The sequence below is a fragment of the Urocitellus parryii genome, chromosome 1 (assembly GCF_045843805.1).
Source record: "Urocitellus parryii isolate mUroPar1 chromosome 1, mUroPar1.hap1, whole genome shotgun sequence".
Taxonomy (NCBI): Eukaryota; Metazoa; Chordata; class Mammalia; order Rodentia; family Sciuridae; genus Urocitellus; species Urocitellus parryii.
Window position 1 is genome coordinate 202,909,235 of NC_135531.1, and position 19,128 is coordinate 202,928,362.

The following is a 19,128-nucleotide window of genomic DNA, read 5'->3' on the forward strand; positions in this document are numbered from 1 at the left end:
CTTAATCCTCTTGAAAGCCTTGCAGGACAAGTCTTATTGTCCCAACTTTATAGATGAGGAAACTTAGCCTTCAATAAAGAAGGCAAACTTATCTGAGGTCACATACCTCTAGCTAATAAATAATGTAACTGGACTCCATTCTGTATCTATAAGCTCCAAAGTCCATGCATCAAACCATGCTGCTTTTCAAATATTCCCCACATTTCTGATTTACTGACAGAAATGGCACATGGAAAGAAATCTAAAATTTCAGAAGTCTCGATAGTGTCCACTGCTTCCTCTTCACATGGCATTTGGTCAAGTCATGATGCAAAATTATCTGACCTAAGTTTATCCAAAATGATTCTAATAACTTCCTACCACTTTGAACACCAGAGTCAACTGACGACTAGTTATGTCTCCAGGTTTCAAAGATGCAACAATCTGTCTGTAAATTTAAGGGCCCATATTTCTTGCAGCTCTAAAAATGTCCCACATTTTTCCATTTCTTTCTTTTGCAGAAATATTCTGTAGTTCATAATGCAAAACACTCAACAATTTTCAAAGTAGCTTGAGTATCTAGATGGTTCAGTGATCATTTCCTGTCAAAAGTAGGTAGCTGATATTTAATATGAATTCAAATAGGAACAGGAAACAAGCAGGAAATCATGGTAGTATATGTAATTAATAGATAATATCTGGACATTTATGTCCAATTTCTGTTGTTGTCACTTTTCCAGCAAATACCAGGTTTAAGACAATTCCTGTCATAGACCACTCTGAAAGGTCTTCAAAGTGAGTGACCTACAGCAATGGATTGTCCCACTCTGCTCCCAACAGGGCATCTGTCTTCCACCTGCTTGTTTCTCTTGACTCCAGAACGAATCCACTTATTACCAATACAACTATACATGGTCCCCAGAATTGCCTTGATAGATTATATTCTGATAGACTCCTAGAAACACTTATCTCCTCTCTCCAAAATCTACCAATATGAAATATAAATGGATGCAACCACTGCAGAAAAACATTATTTACTACAACTTAACTTTGGCACACCCTATAACCCACAATAGAAATGCCTCTATATGGTCACCCAAGGAGATGCACCAGAATGTTTATAGTAGTGCTCTTTTGTAATGACCTCAGATTAAAACTATTCAAATGTACTACTACACTTGAATAAATAAATTGTGTTATATTCACACAAAGGAATGATTTACTGTGATGAGAATGAATAACTCTAACTATACCCAATAATGGGGCTGGACCTCACATTCAGTGATGAGTAAAAGAAGGAAGTACACACATACATGTGAAAAAGTACACACCATATGTTTCTATATATGTAATGAACAATAAGAAGCAATTTTAACTTTTTCTACTGGAAATCTGAATAATTGACATCCTTAAGAAGGGGATGGAAATGAGAAGGAAGTATGAAGAAGACTGTTCAAATGCTGGTAATATTCCATCTCACAGTTAGGGTGTTGATTAATTGAGTGTATGCTAGTTTGTGAGAATTGATTGACTTACTTTCCTGTAAGTGTATTATACTTCAATAAGAGTTTGTAAAGCCCCAAAAGGCTTGAAATTTTAAATAGCTAATTTTGGGAGAGATTAAAATGGACTGTATAAAATGTCACATGTGGGCGAGAAAAAGTTTTGAGCAAGGATCTACATTCCAATCAATATGGACTTAAATGCCTGTTCCAAGATCCACGTGGGTTTCAGAACGTGTCATGCCTCCCCACACATTGCCACTAGTCTTTTTTCTGGCTGTAGCTCTGCAGTCCACTCCCTTTGATCATAAATAATTTGCTTCTGCTAAGAGGCTGTCCTCATTCTGGAAGGCGGTACCCTGTCCTGTGGCCCTCCAACACAAAGCACTTTCCCACCAGCTCCCAGATAGCCCCTCTAGATCTGCACTTCAGGTCTTGATCACGTAGTCACCCCTCTCTCCTGGGCTTTCTGGGAAATTGTTACCACCACAACCTCCTTTTCTTTGACGTCTTTAGCTTGCCTGGCTCACATCCTTTTGTGGCAATTAAGAGTGGGGAAGCTGAGCTGTGTCACATATTGTTTTTTATTTACCTAAACGTCCACTTGACCTAGATGGCAGATAATGCTTTGTTTTTGTATTCGCTATCCTGCTGGCTGCACATTTACAGTGCTGAGTTGACTGACATACCTCAGCTCCAAAGTGGCCCAATTACAGCTTCTGAATCTCACCAAACACTTCCACATATTTTGGTTCCCTTTGGTCAATTATCACCCAGAAGCCCTGCAGCAAGCTGCTTATCAAGAATGATATGCTGACAGTTTTATGTACATAACTTGCCCATGTTTGCACAGAGCAAGAAATTGGGGAGCCCAAGCCATCTAGCTACAAAGCTCAATATTAAAGATAGTTTAAATACATAACTAGAGAATCCAACTTAACTCACAAGGAAGGAAGGAATGTTACACTGAGTAAGCACCTACTAATGCAGAATATTATGTTAGTACTTACCATGCCAGATCTTGGCCCTGACACAACCTTTTAACATGGATATTATAATCTCTCTTTTGCAGATGAGAAAATAGAGGCTGAGCATTTAAATATATTGCCCTAAGTCACGCAATATGTCATAAACCAGGCATCAGCAAATGTTTTCTGTAAAGAGTCAATAAATATTTTAGGTTCTGCAAGTCACTAGGTCTCTGTCAAACATTTTTCTTTGTTTCTTTGTTTCCTGGTTAGTTGGTTAGATTTTACAGCCCTTTAAAAATGTAAAAAATGTTTTTAACTCATTAGTTAGATCTGACCCAAAGTTGGAAGTTTGCAGACCATTCACGGATCCCTGTCTCAAGAGCAAAATATATGATAAAATGTAGGCTCTAAATTTAAATCCTGTCTCTGCCACTTAGTTGATAAAATTTATGAAGAACTTACAAAGCAACATTCTAGGTGTTTCATTCATTTCATCCTCACAAGAACACTATAAAGTAGGTCCTATTATTTCCTCCCATTTTACAGATAAGGAAAGTGAGACTCAAGAGTATTTATATAACTTAACCAAATTTACATGCAACAAGTAAGTGGTATAGCCCAGGCTATGGAGCTACAAACTTCAGGGTTTTAATCACAATGTGAATATTGTTAAAGTCAATAGTAAACTACCTAATCAGAATAAGTAATTGGATTGCACTTGTACCTAAAAGGAAATCTCTTTAGTTATTTTCAAAAATCCCTTTAGCCTACAAGAAAGGGACTTAGTAACTGAGGGTGTTGTAACTGGGACTGAAGCCATTTGTGGGAGATTCTATAGATTCTTAAGTGTGCAACACCAAACCCAGTCAGGGTGATCATTCTAAGGCCCAAAAAAAAAAAAAAAAAAAAAAAAAAAAAAAAAAAAAAAAAAAAAAAAAGACTGGATTTAAAGACAATTAATGAGGTCAAAGAAGTCCAAGGTGTGAATTGATATTCCAGGTAAGAACAGGTGAAAAACTAGGATAGGAATAATTGGTAGGCATTCAAACAGGCAGGCAATTGATGTGGGGAACTGAAGCTGGCAGGAGTTCGAAATGTGTGATCCCCATGTGCCCTGAGTGAAAAGCAAGACTGACTGGGTATTAAGGGGCAGAGTCACTGAATGAGTAAAGTTAGCTTTTTAGCCTGGGTCTGAACATGGGGATAAAAGCTGGGGCTCATCTTAAAGTGGTGGGCAGTCAGGTACACCTACTAGAGACAGAGAGACCCAGGAAGAACCCACAAATACGTGAACTTCACATAAAGTTCTTCAAAATCCCAAATAGAAAACATTACTATTGATGTTCTTACAATTAACCTGCTCTCAACCACAGATGACTGATGAGTTGCTATGGGCAAGGCCTATGTGACCCAGCCCCTAACTGCCCTGCAATCTGAACTCTTTTGAACAAGTTGTCCCTAAAATACTCTCTGCCATGCATTTCTTTGCAGTCTTTTTATACGCTTAAATTGTCCAAATTTTACTTTATTTTTTTCTCTTTGTTATGCTTTTCACAATTTTTCATTGTTTTCTCAGATTGCTTATTTGTTGTATGCTTTAATCACTAGACTGTAAGTTCCATGAAAGCAGAGACCATATCCTTTTAACTCAGCACAGTATCTGCACAGGGTTTAACACAGCACCCAGCTCAAAATATTTGGCTTTGGTAATTATCCTTTATGAATAAAATTCTACTGGCAGGGCATTAAAATACCTACATATTATTTCCCAAACCAGACTAGACAAAATCTCCCTGAAGTTAAGAAATATGTACTACTAATTATCTGACAGTCTTATGTAACAATACCAGGAAAATCATAAGACATGGGATAAATAGAGTGTCATCACGTTATTTATACTCAAATATGCCCACAAGGTCCCTGGGACAGAAAAGGGACTATATAAATAACAAAAAGATTTTGCTGGTAAACAAATAGCAGGAATACTTTTGCCTTTCACAGAGTAAACATTTTGCTTCTTTCTTTTGCTCTCTGATGAAAAACTTTACTAAAACAATCAGTCCTATTTTTCAGCTTCTATTTTTTTGACTTGAGACAGCTATAATTTACTAAGTCAACTACCTGGCATTGATAGTCCACAGTGTCTATCACCACTCAAAGACCAAGGGCATCTTTGGCATTCCAAATGCACATAAAGTAATCAATATAGAAAAAAACAGCAAATTAATCGAAAGTTATGTAATCTTACACCCTGAAAAGAACTTGATTAAATCTCCATCCTTTGTAGCTATTTCTAATCTAGGCTAGTGCAGGTGTTTACAATCTTTTGTGAGTTGACCCCTGGTGACCCAAAGATGGTTTTAATTGCTTATCAAATGTAATTTTATGAGAGAGATAAAGATATTGTGAATGCATATAAACTACCTCTAAATACAGAAAGCCTTTCAAAATGGGATTTCAGTTAGCTTGCTACTCTTTCTTTAGAGACTAATTGATTTTCTTGACATCTCTTTAGCCTGGCAAACTGCCTGCCTAAGTACTTTATCTGACCTTCAGCTGTTTGCCAGGTATTGATCCAGTACCTACAATGGCTGTGTCGTACCAGCTCTTCCAACTTTGATAAGGGCTAATGTACTAGCGCCAGGCAGACAGGAAGTCAGTGGTCTCAAAATTTCTCTCAGCCTCTACTTCTACTGTCTTTCTTCTTATGTGAGAATTTCAGGTTCTATCAAAATCAGATCTTAATCATATCAGATATACATTTGGGCCTAATACATCTTCTAGGAATTTTTTGTATATACATCTTGGAAGAGTACTTTAGGCAACAACAAATGAAAATGTTTAGAAATGTTGGATTTCTTATTGAAGTTAAAACAATATTATGAGCACTGTGTGGCTTTTATTTTTAAAGAGAAGTAAAACTAAATATGATTTATGAAGATTTGAGAAAAGATTTAGATAAAATACATTTTGTATAGTGAAGAGAAACCAGGTTAACAAAGCTCTTAAAATAAGTTTTAAATGAAATAATAAATAGAAATGAAGTTTTTGTTTACTTGTAAAATAGCATACTTGAGGACAGAAATGTAATAGATACTTAAAATTAATATCAGCATGTTCAGTGTAACTCTGTATTAATTTGTAGAGCAAACTCATGTTTTTCATAATTTGCCTTGACAATTGATTTTAGAAAAGCATTTTCATTGGACAGATGGTCCTGGATAGCTAGAGAGATGCTCACCAATAAGAGACCCTCTTAGCCCAGGATATGCATATCTTTGGATAGAGAAAAAACAAAGGACCTGAAAGCAGAATCATTGAAATAAGTCCCTTAGGGAACAGAGAACCTTACTGAGGATATATATTTCCTGTATTGAGAATAATGTGAGAAGAAGGGTAAGATTGACTGATTCCCTAGTACAGGGCTGCTACAGTACTACTGCTACTCTTTGCCCTGTATTACCTAAACTTAAAAAAAAAAAGGATCTAGAGATTTTATAACACCTTTATATGGTGCAAAATAATTTTGACTGGTGCCTAGTTTATCTTATCTAGTTCCTTCTGACCAATTCAGAGAAAAGAGAAATCCATAAAGATTTTAGTTTTAAATTTCCAACCTGAAGGGTATAATTCATACTTAAACAGAAAGTGCACATTCACCCACATATGGTACTCCAGGCCCTCTATATGTCATGGCTGCTGGGCAGAGCTGAGATGATGGCTGGCTCTGGGGAAAAGGGGCCAAGTGTCCCACAGGGCTGACAAGGGTGGGAGAAAGGCAGAGGGTTCTGCAGAGATATTTCTGTATGGAAGAGATACAGAGGGTTTTGCGGGGCAGATGTGTGTGAACCCAAGGAATCTGTGCTTACCAAAGAGCCTACCTGGGATGTTGTGCTCTCTACCCATGCTAATCAAGTGCCACTGTGACTTTAGAATGATTCTTTTTATCAGTGAGATTCACCCACCCAAATGATCCTGCAAATTGACTGGAAGCATAGACTTTTCTGCTGCTCCTAGAACAATGGGATCTTTTTTCATCTTAAATACTGCAAGAGATGGGGCCCACACTATCAACCCAGGACAGGCCAGGGGCAAGCACAAGGAGAGAAATGAAAACAGAAGAGGTTTGGCCCCAAATGCCTATAGATAATTACACACTCAAAGCTGACGTGGGATCCAGATATTGACAGACTTTGGGACAAGAATACTTTAGCTGAATCCATGGCTTCTGGGGAGGAAATGTTAACAGAGAAGTCCTGAGCGAGAGGTGATGATTGCTCCAGATTGCTTGGTGAATTATCAGTGAAATCAGTCCTGCCTTTGTGATCACAATAGTGTTTTGCTCCAGCAGCTGGAGGCGAAAGGACCTTGAGAACAAGGGGAGGAAACAACTGAAATGTGGCATGAAAAAAAAAATAGTCCAGGCAAATACACCTAGGGGAATAAAAATTACAACTCGGTAAAAAAGGTCTGAAATTACACTTTGCCAGGAGAACCAGGAAGAGGGGCCAATAGAACAGGAATGTATGCATGGCAGAGCACCAAATGCTGTTGCTGCAAGCCATGTGGGTCCCGTGGACAAGGCAAAGACTTCATTTACCTTCCCCAGGAAGGGTGGGCAGGACCAGGTTTAAGGTGCTATTTATGGGTCTGCATCTTCAAAAAAAAAAAAAAAATGTGTTGTTAAAAAAAGGATAAAGAAAGAATTAGAAGAAATTCAATAAATGACAAATAGAAAAAGTTGATGGAATTTTCCCTCAAGAAAATAAATAACAAAAAAAGATTGGTAAGACATAATAAATAAAGAGAAAGTAGAGTTTAAAAGTTAGTAAAAATGGGAAAAGATTTTAAAATGTTCTCTCTATAAAGCTACTTCTCTGGAGAATACAAAGATCACTTCACCTATTTGGGTCATAGTTTCTCCAGTGTCAAAGGAGGGTTGTGGATAATGTTATTGTTGGGGTCTTTCCTTCTCTAGTGTCAAGTACATAAGCCCCAAAGTAGTTTTTAAATTTCAGCTTCCAAATCTGACTCCAATCTCATTTTCAGAGTTCTTCTCTGACATAGATCCTTTTTTACTAATCTGGCCCCTTTCATCATATCCCCAAAATGTTATCTATTATACCATGTGCTCAGAAACAGCACATTTACCTTTTTATACATTGAAAGGATGAAGATGGTAGAGAGAATGACCTGGAATACAGAATCCCTGGCTCCTGGCTCTGGCTCCCCTGCTCAGACCCAGGGTGTTGCTCTCATCTGTCAGAGAGTTGAGGTTCTTTCCAGCTATGCTGTTATCTCTCTGGTTCTCAGGCCTTCAAATAAGTTCTCATCTGTTGTATGTCTCTTATCTAGGACAGGTCAACCACAGGGTAGAAAAAAACATGTGGTCTCCTGTATTCCAATTCTCCATTCATGTAAACTACAACTAAGAAATCATAGGAAGAAATTTTTTTTAAAGTGCATGATACAAAAGGAAATATTAGCAAGATACTAAAAAATGAAGAACTCCCCAGGTACCCCAGTTCATAGTGGACCAGTGCTCAGGGAAACAAGGAGGAAGAGGCATTCTACCTGGAGACACTTGAAATGAGATTTAAAAGAAGCTGGAAAGAAGAGTCAACAATTGACCACACTTCCAGTGCTTGAAGGACCTGGACCCATACATTTCTGCATCTCCAATGTCAATTGCAGTCACCTCTGGCTAGTGCTCACCTAAAGACCACTAGAGATATCCTGACAGCTCCTCCCAACAGTTTTCTGGTTCTCCTGTTCTCCATGCCATCCCTGCAGCCTGCAGGCCACTCCACACCCTGCATTCCTGCCAGGTGTCCTGTCAGGCAAAGCTGGTTTATTTGAGGTCATGCTGGCAGCTAAGCCCAAGTGCCTGCTGCCTATGCTGTTAACCTTGCCAAGTTGAGCTGCATCTATTTTTTTTTCCTCAATCATTCCTAGAAATATCAATTCTGGAAAACTGTTTTCCCACATAAGGTTTTGGCAGCCAATCCTCAGCAGTTACCTCATTCTTTGCTCTGCTGCCATCTGAGAGAGTGTACCAGGAAAAACAGTGCACCTGTAGGCAGAACGAATGCACAGAGGGTGAAGGATTGGATACACTCTTTATCCTGACAGGCTTGTGGAAGAAGGTCTCCATGGAGTGAAAGAATGTTAAGGCTGCCAGAGACCTGAAACTCTGCCTAGCCCAGCTCCATAGTTTCATGTGCAAGAAAACTGGGCCAAAGGAAATTTCTTTTGCAGATTATAACTAAAGATATTTGTAAATAGATAAATTAATGTATGAATGGATAAAGGAATGAAAGAGAGAGAGAGAGAGTTTTCAGAAATAAAAGAGGAAGGATAGTAAGTGCATTGTGGAGCATAAGACCAAACAAAGAACAAGAGATGAGAGATCTCTGTCAATGGGTACCCCCATTTGTTCAGGATGCTATAATAGAGCACCACAGACTTGATGACATATCAGCAACAGAAATTAGTTTCTTACAGTTCTGGAGGCTTGCAAGTGCAGGATCAAGGCATCTGGCAGATTCTGTGAATGATGAGGCCTGCTTTCTGGTTCATGAAAGGACATCTTCTAGCTGTGTCCTCACAAGGCAGAAGGGACAAGAGAACATTCTGGGGTCTCTTTTGTAAGGGCACTAATCCCATTCTTGAGGGCTCCGTCCTCATGACCTAATCATCTCCCCTGAAGGCTGGACTTTCTACTTCTATCACATTAGGAATTAGATTTCACCGTGTGAATTGAATACAGACCACTCAGTCCATAACACTAAGAAAATGTTCACTCCTCTCCTGCTCCTTTAGGGTCAAAATGTAGCCACTGGTCATCATTCCTTATTTTAGGTCCAGGCAGCATTTTCTGAAAATAAACTGTTCACGACTCTTCTATATTATTGACAATGAATCATAAACGGAGAGCTAGAGAGAGTCTTAGGAAGCATATGGTCATATCCTCATATTTTAGACATGAGAGACTAAGACTTGGGAAAAAAAAAAGTGAAACAGCTTTCCCAGAATATCCAATCACCACAGGATGGTCACAAAAAGAAAAAGCGATACAAACAGACCCTGATCTGCTTGTCCTTGAGCATTCTTTTCCCTCCTGAAATAAATCCAAACCATGTGTGCACGCACACACACACCCACCCATGCATCCATACCTAGTGCAGGTATAAAGAGTTGCTAAATATACTACTTCAACAGCTGGGATTTTACAAGTTGACTCTTTACAAGGTGTTTGTGGTTTCTTAAAATGTGTTAGGTTCTCTTCTCTTTTCTTCCTCAGATTTTTAAATTTAACGTAGAATTTAAACACGAAAAGGCTGACGCGGTCAAAGACAGTTTCTGCAGGGTTCCTCTGTAATGGCAAATCCAAGTCATGGACAACAAACGCAAGCTTGAATGAGTGTGATGCCAAACCCTCACTTGGTGAAATAATGTTCAGATAAGGTCACCAGAAGGCACACCAGGACCCAGAGGCCCTGCTGATGATGCTCGGCTGGCTATCAAATTCTGCACCTAATTAGAGGGAATTCCCTTTGAAGTCAGTGAGAACTAGGAATGGAGGCCAGTTCCTCGGCAAACTTGAGGAGCTGGTTACACTGCCACTCACTGCCACTCATTGGGCCTGGCCTGTGGGAAGTTACTAAAGAGGTGATTTAGCTCAGTGAATCTATGATACACACCTCCGTGCCATGGGGAATGAGCTCATCCAGGAAATCAGAAACTGAGAAAACCAAGGGATAGCCTGCAGGCATAGCAAGCCTCACAGAGGGGGCCTCCTTGCCTACCAAGCTGCTCTGGCTTTCCCCCTCTGGCAACCCTTAGCTCATCAGCAGCACAAACACCACCACATAGGAATGTGCTAAGAACAAGTTGGACGCTATGCTAGAGACCTCCCTCAAGGAGTGGACAATCTGATAAGAGAACCATGACATGCACACAAAAGGCTAAATAATTATACATCTGGCATAACCAAAGCATCAAGGAAACTGGTGGAGCAATGAATAATTATGGAGTTAAGAGAAGGGCAGTGCAGTAAATGACAATGAATGCTGCTGCCCTTCCCTCTCTGCTGGAATCTAAATCCTTTTCCACATGTGAGTCTTATAGGCCATTATACAGGGAGGTTTTATAGCCTACTCACATTATAATCAGAAAGCAGACCAAAGGAGAAGAATCCAGCACACAGAGTAGGCATCTGAATTCCAAAATACAGGTTGAGCACCTACAATGTGGTCAGTTAAGGGTTTAAAAAAAAAAAAAAAAAAACATAACACACAGTGGAGGATCTGGGTCTCTGCCTACAAGTTAAATTCCAGTTGAAAGGCCAGGAGGGATTTGTTAGCTGGACCCAAATGTGTCACAGGCAAATGCAAGCAGAGTCACGTCAAGGCCCAGGAGCAGAACAATGAGAAAGAACAAAAAAAAAGCACAGCCTTGTAAAAAGATGTTACAGATGTGACCAGAGATGTAGACAGAGTAGACAACTAATCAAAGGCAGTAAAAGGGCATAAACGGAAGGGGCAATGGAATGCTATCTAAAAGGTGGCAAGGACCTAGAAGGGGTAAGGGAGGATGAGAAAGATGCAAATCATGTAGTGGAAAGGAGATCTGCTCTTGCCCAAACCACACACACACTACAGTGTAACCTCCAAAAAAGCTTATTTTAATTTTGTTCCCCATATGCTAAGGACATCCCCTCCATCCCAGTGGGAAAAATGGGTGCTGGAATCTGATACCAAGTAGGAGTGAATACCTAATAGCCTGTGCCCCTTGGTGATCTGAAGTTGATCCTAATAATAGAGTCCACCCTCAGAGATCCTGTTAATGAAGGCTAGAAATATAAAATAAGCCATACCCAAGAATGGCTTCTCCAGAAGAGATGCCCATAGTGAGATGAGAGCAAAACTCAAATCCTACAGTAAAACAGTAATTTGTTTACAAGAAAGAAAATATCTACCTCCATAGATCTTAAAAGAAAGATTTAACATTAAGAGAACAATGAATTGCAGAGTTAAAAAATCATGTCTCAAAACTGTGATAGCTTAGTCCCCATGAGCCTTAATTAACTGAAAGATTAGTTCTTGTTCAGCATATATAGATGACTCAATTTTTTAAAGAATAAACTAATTATCTCTTGGTTAATTTCTCAAAATAACTATAATTTAAGTAAAAGGATGAAATGCAACAAAGGAGTACCTGGATATGGAATGTTCTTACATTTCCTCACATTTGTAAACCAAAACACATTTCATGAAAAAAGTGCACTTTCAGATTCAGTGATGCAAAACTTTGGCTGCAGCTGGGAGCAATGATGCACACCTATAATCCCAGCTATTCAGGAGGTTGAGACAGGAGGTTCACATATTCAAGGCCTATCTGGGCAACTCAGAGAGATCCTGTCTAGAAACAAATTAATAAAAAGGTCTGGGGATATTGCTCACATGTATAAGGCCCTGGGTTCAACCACCAGTACCAACAGAAAAAACAAAGCTTTAGGGGTTCCTTGGCCCACAGTTTGCATTACAGGGTTCTAGAGGCAGCATGTGAAGGAGAAGGATACAGCATCTGGGCTTCCAGATCTGCATTCAAATCCTGGTTCTGTCACCTAATCGTGATCATTAATAGTTAATAATTGTTGAATTAAATGCAATCATTGTCCTCACTTTAAAGATGAGGAAACTGGGGAAAAGAGAGTTTGGTAACTTGTTCAAGGTCACAGTAAGTCATGGAGCCAAGATTTGATTCAATTTCTGTATCATGTCTCTTAATTTTTAGGACATTACCTCTTCTCTCTTGGATTCAAGAAAGAGACTTAATTTCCTCATTAATAATATGGAATATATGCTATCTATCTTGCAAAGCTGATGGAAAAATTAAATGATGTAGTACATGTAAAATGTTCCTCTTGGTCCATAGCATGTAATCATAAAAGTAGCTATTACTATATTTGATAAGTGATTGTTTTTATAATTTCTAAGACTTCACGGACAAAATGATTGCTCTTTATGTCATGAAGCTACATTTACATCAATAAAAAATAAATACATTAGTCCTAGTTTTTCATTAAAAGGAGAATCTCTGTCTCCATTGAACTTCTTTCACCTATGTATTTTGAGAATAAAGTCAAATGCTAAAAGACAATTAATTACAGTTTGGCTTTAGTCAGGGACTATTAAAAAAAAAGCCAACAAGTCTAAATGGATGCTAAATGAACCGTGGCCACAACCTTATAATCTAAATAACCAAAACGAGAAGCTTATGAATCATCACATCATTTATCAGAAATATGGGTCCCTCGCATTTATGAGTTGGCTAGTTTGGAACCAAATTTTAAGGCCCGACACTCTTCCTCTCTTCCTCTCCTTCTTCTTTGCCAAAAGAAACCAGAGTTAATTCTGGAGCCACATGGCCATAGGCTCCTATCCCAAGCCCTAGGTAGGAAATCAGGATTGATTTATGCTAGTGGTGATTCCCTTCCCAGAGCCAGTGATTAGTTTAACAATGGATTCTTGATAGGAAGCTTGATAGGAAGCCTGTGAGGGACTTTGGGAAAAGGTCTTTCAGTCTCAAGCATAAACATTCCAGGAGGAACTTCCCTTCTTGCCTTTGTATTTGACCCTTAGAACTACCTGACTAGCTTGAGATCCTGAGGAGAACCATTGTGAGTGGATAAATCAATATCTCAATTATCAAAAAACGATAAACCAGTATGAGCAAAAGAATGGCAACAAGAGTCCTCGATTAGCCACTGAAGGTAATAATTAGCCTTGCACATACTCTGACAAGAAGCCCCCCAGACTTGTTAGTGAACTACTTAATTCACTCATTGTTTAAGCTATTTGGGGTTAAATGAAACGTTATCTGAAGCTAAATGTATCTTAAGTGATATCTAAACCCAGGAATCTAGGCTTGGTTAAGCCTAGGGAGTGCAAGATAACAGATGGTCCACCATGCTGGATTCTATGATTCCTACCAAAGGCATCTGACTGAAGGGGGAGGTGAAGCAACTGGGTCAAGAAAATGGAGGCACTGAGGATGTGGGAGAGATCCTCTCATCCTACCATCTTCCTGATACAGACTGCTGCCTCCCATTCTCATTGCCCTCATCCTGAGCAGCTCCTCTTCCGCCTTAGTTCACTGATGCTAAATTACCCAGAGGTGTCCCCAGAATGTTGCAGTGGAGCTTCAGACTCAGATGCAGTCCCGGAAAACTGCTCTCAAATGGACCCATCTCCTAAAAATTAATGTATTTGCTAAAATACGCCTTCTCTCTCCATATATGAAAACACAAGTTGTCCTACCCTATTAGCTTCCACAGGACTGGCAAGACCTAGAGAGCAATTCAGTCAGACAGGACTAGGGATGGGTGAGCTGCCTACAAGACGCTTGATGTACTATCACTGACAATACTGAGCATCAGCATAAGAAACTGTTGCCTAAGTGGGAACAGCCATGGAGAGGAAAGTACTGGAGCTTCTTGGAGCTACCAAGTGAAAGTCAGGGAAAAGAAGAGACTGACAGGAACAGCCACCATTTATCAAGAGCAGCTGGATGGTTGTTGTGAGCAGCTGTTCTCTTCCACTACTGACAGGCAGCAGGATTATATCTGGGAACAAAAATCCCCACAGTTTGGTTTGTGAGAATAAAAACATACTACAGAAGAATATAAAAACTTTTGCTGGAGAATTTTTGGATTTCTTATCAAACTATATATAGTATGATAATATAGTTTAATATATATTTTGTAAGATATACATATATATTATGTCCATGTACATACATAGAGATGAATAGATGATTAGGAAGAGAGAGACGATACACATTTGTAAAATGGAAGGAACAATACTTAGTCCTGCCCAGAGATAGCCAAGACACTTTCTCTCCCTATTAATCTGTGATATGCTGTATCCTAAGGATTCCAGCCCCATCTCATCAATGATCATTGTCATCATGAATTATTCTTGCACTGGTTAGTCAATTCCTTTCTTCGCTGGCTTGACTAAAGAACTCACCCTGCAATTTCAGCTGCACTTCTTCCTTACCACCACTTCTCCCGTCCTCTTTGTTTCCCTGGGTCTCCGATTTCATCCCTTCCCCTCTCTTCTTAATCCATCATTCTTTGTGAGACACTGCACAATAGGCCTTGTCTCACCCTATTTACCATGCCCATTAAATCTATTAGTCTCAGTACACCATCAGCTTTTAAAAGTGCCCCTTTCACAGGCCCCCTTCTTACCTGTTCTAATGACATTGTTCCCTCTCCCACTGCCCTTTGAACACTCATGTCATTAAGCTCCAATTTCACTTTGCTTTTGATAAGGACAAGATGGCTGCCCTCTCTAATCTTACTCTGGAGCCTAACAGAGAGACCTTCACAGCGGCAGCCACAAGAGATACCTATTGATTGCTCCCTTGGATTCTCCTTCCCTCAAGGTCCCAGAGCTGCTGTTAGTGTGAGTGGCCCCTTCCCCACAGCAAGACCAATGTCATTTGTGCACAGCCTAAGCTAGTTCACATAGGCTGTTTGAATCGGTCGTTCCCATTCTCACAGGAAGAGCTGAATGGCTTCCAGTCCTTTCTCCCTTGCTCCCACTAAACATTCTGCTCAGATGTTTAACTCCCATTTGTGCCATCAAATATATACTTACAGAGTGTATTTTAACCCCCAGGTTCTGAGCCAGGTGTTTGGGAGAGAAGTGAAATTTAGCCCCCTCCACAAGGAGATTCCCACCTCGTTCAAGGGGAAAGGGGAAGATGGAACCTGCCAATCAATGATTCCAAGTCAAAGATCTAAGCATTTTATCCAAGCCAGAGGGAATCCACTCACACCAACTTCTGCTTTGTTGCTCCACAAAAATAAGGAGAGTATGCGCAAAGCAGAGTTCAAACAGACTTCACCAAAATAAGGAGGCACTTGGGTTCAAAACCAGAGTCAAACACAAATTAGAAAATCTTAAAGCAAGCCATTTGTGGCTTCAACTGAGGCTCTGAGTTCTTGGCTCTGAAAGCTAAAATCAGTAGCAACACCTCCCAGAGCTATTGTGAGTATGAAATGGAACAACCCCTGGGAGGTGGTTAGCACAGCACCTGCCATAAATGTACATTGATGTGAAAAGTTATTTTTCACTTTTCCCAGAAATCCTGATTTTTTTTTTTTTTTGAGGCCCAGTATCTATCATTGAGACTGTTTCCCCTAGTAACATGTAACTGGTGATTTCTTTTTCTTCTCAAAGGGTGTGTTTGTATAAATGAAGGTTTGAGCCGATCAGCTTCCTCCATTTCACCTGGGTTGAGACAGCGCCATTAATTAATCACCAGCACCAACCTCTGGAGACACGACGCCCATCAGGTTTGGGGCACAGAGAATCAGAGTCTCTTCTGGGAATTTATTCATGTCATAAAGTGGAGCTGGATTTATTTCCATTGACAGTCTCTCTCAAGGGGAGCCCAGAAGTTGAACAGCAAGGGTGTCCCAGGTCAGGAGAGAGCTGCATGAATAGACTTTCTATGAAGGCCTCACATCAACTGCCTGAGAAGTGAAGGCCCTGAACCCAGCTCCTGCTGCATTTCATTGTGACAGAAGACTCCCACTTTCACCCCAAAGGAAGGGGCCCTTTCAAAAATACCCTCCACATATTACCACCCGATGACAGCACAGTATCAACTGAGGAGCGGTGAAAAACAATTATTGAGCTATGTACAGACCACCCCAGCATTTTTAATTATAGATCATACAAGGAAAATATAAGTTCTTTTGTTTTGCCTGCATTCAAGATAATCTTATCTGGATTGTCAGGAAAGAATAATACTGTAGTCAGAAGAATATTCAATGCCCCTTCAGGCACTTTTCAGAATTCAGGGTGTTGGCACATATTTAAAAACCAAATACTGAAGGAAAAAAAATGCATAACTTAGAGAGCTCAGGTGTTAAATTAGCAGAAGCCGGGAGAAAGAATGAGTCAGGGAAATGCTTCCCTAGAATGCAACCTAGCCTTTAGCCCCAACTTTTCCAACTCTTGTCAATGCACTGGAGTAGGGTGTTGATGTTAAAATCATCTGACAACTTGTAACTCAACTATAAGCAGTTAGACACAGCTACAAGTGTCTATTTTTACACATTAGCAGCAATTCCCTCAGGAGCCCCAGCCTTCCTTCCAGCCAACTCTTCTGTCATCCCCTAGAACCATTCCCTCCTATGGATGCTCCATTCTTCTGTTGGATGCCTTTAGAAAGTTGCTTTCCAGTTCCTAATTACCTCAAGCAGCTGCCTAATGCAGCTTCCAGGCTCAAGCCACTGTGGAGTATCCATTTTAACACTCAGCACTATCACTGACTGGTGTGGAGAGAGGGATTGCTTCTGTGCCTGTCAGGAAAACAGAAACCTGGGTATTTGTTGGCCCCAGGAAACTAGGATGCCCTGCAATTGTGCACAGGACTTTTCCTAGGGATTTTGGCTGATGAGCCCTCGGGCACACTAAGAGGAACAGCTCAAATCTGCCCTCTGTTCTCCTTGGCAGGGGTTATGTCATTTGCTGAAGTGCCATCATCAACAGATCTATATACACTGCCTACAGAAAACATCTTATAAGCCAAAAATAGTTAACAACAAACACCATACTAACTCAACACAGCACTAACAGGACAATAACTCTAGGTAACAGCACCGTGCCCAGCTCCAAAATGATGCCTATTGTACTTCAGGAAATATTTTAGTTACAAAAGTCACTCAAAAAAGGCTTGTGAATCTATTGGCTGCTTGATTAGAATCAATCTATTAAATACTATGAAACATGCATGTATATATATGTGAGAGGGATTTTTCACAGCAATGTCATTTGCCTCCAGGGCAATTTCATTGCCCATGTCTTACAGAAGGAAAGGTACTGTCACTGATGATCTTTTGCGTACCAGGAAGAATGAGAGACTGTTGGAAAGAAGAAAGAAAGGGAGGAAGAAGGAAGGAAGAAGAAGGAAGTGAGGGAGGGAGGGAAGAAAAAAGGGAATATTTAGAAGGAAAAAAAAGGAAGATATCCTCATGGGATTTGGCTTTTATCACTTAAAAAAAAGCAGCATTCACCTATGCTGTTGTGGAAATTTACAGCCAGGTACCATTTTAATTTGAGATTTATTTTTTAAAGAATGTCCAATAATCCCTTGTTATTGTTTTATTTCAAGCTCATTCTTCATCTACCTCTTTCTCTTGTTTCACTAATGCTTTCAGAAAACAGTCCAGTTTCAGTAGAAAGTGTTGAAAGAAGATGGATTCTTTAATGACAACAAGTATGCAAAATGGGCTTTTCCAATTTGGGAAAACAAATAACCTGGATGCTACTATTTATCCTTTAAGATCATTTTAGTCAGCTATTTTGTGCTATGACTAAAAGATCTGACCAGAACAACTTTAGGGGAAAAGAGTTTATTGGGGGGCTCACGATTTCAGAGGTCTTAATACACAGAAGGCCAGCTCCATTCCTCAGGGCATGAGGTGAGGCTGAACATCCTGGTGGAAGAGTGTGGCAGAGAGAAGCAGTCCACATGATGATCAGGGAGCAGAGAGAGAGAGAAACTCCACTCATCAGATACAAACATATACCCAAAGCCACACTCCCAATGAACCACTTCCTCCAGCCACACCACACCTGCCTCCAGTTACTGCTCAATTAATCCCATCAGAGATTATTTCACTGATTAGGTTCAGACTATAACCCAATTATTTCTCCTCTGAACCTTCTTGCACTGTCTCATATCTGAGCTTTTGGGAGACACCTCATATATAAACCATAATAAAAGTACTTATTAGGACCTTCCAAAATTAAGATCCCTTCCATTGGTAATTTGAGGTGACTTTGACTTTTGTGGACCTTGTCAGAAGATAAAGAGATCTAAAGTAGCTTACCCTTCCTTGGAAATACTTACATTTACCTGATATCCCAAAAGAGCTCACTTTGCTTTGGGAAGGTTGCCTGACCCTGGATTTCCCAACACTCATCTTTTGCATGGATTTCTTAGGATTACCTGAACACTAAGGCTCCTGGGAATCTGTATAACAGTGACGTGGATAAAAGATTTAAGCTTATTGCTGAAAGATCTGAGTTCAAGACCTGATGCTTCTATTCAAGGTGGGTAAGACATTTTAATCTTCTTGAGACTGAGGGTCCTTATCGTAACATGAAGGACCAGAACTAATATCTCTCATCTTCCCCTCAGTTGTTCTCTGATTCCTCACTAAGGTACCACTGGTGGTGTAGCCAAGTAGGGAAGAGGAACAGAGATAAGAATCCATGCAGTACTGAGCAACTTCCAGTATGTTGACTTTTCTGTTACTCTTTTATCAGATTTTCACCAAGGGGGTAGAATGATTCACAGGAAAATAAGATTCAAAACATTGTTAATATGTAGTAGGAGCTTAGTTACTTGAACTGAGGAAACCAAATGTGTTTTCAAAAGGCCCTCAGTCATAATAGAATTGGTTCTCCTTTCCACGAAAGGATGAAATTTCTCACAAATACCTCAAAGATGCACACTTTGGATGTTCTTCCCAGAGTGCTGATGAATTTGTGATATGGTTCTCTCCTGCTATGACCACTGATGTGTATCTGAGAATCACCTGCCCGACACCAGGGCCAACTGCAACAGAGTGAACAAAGCTAAAT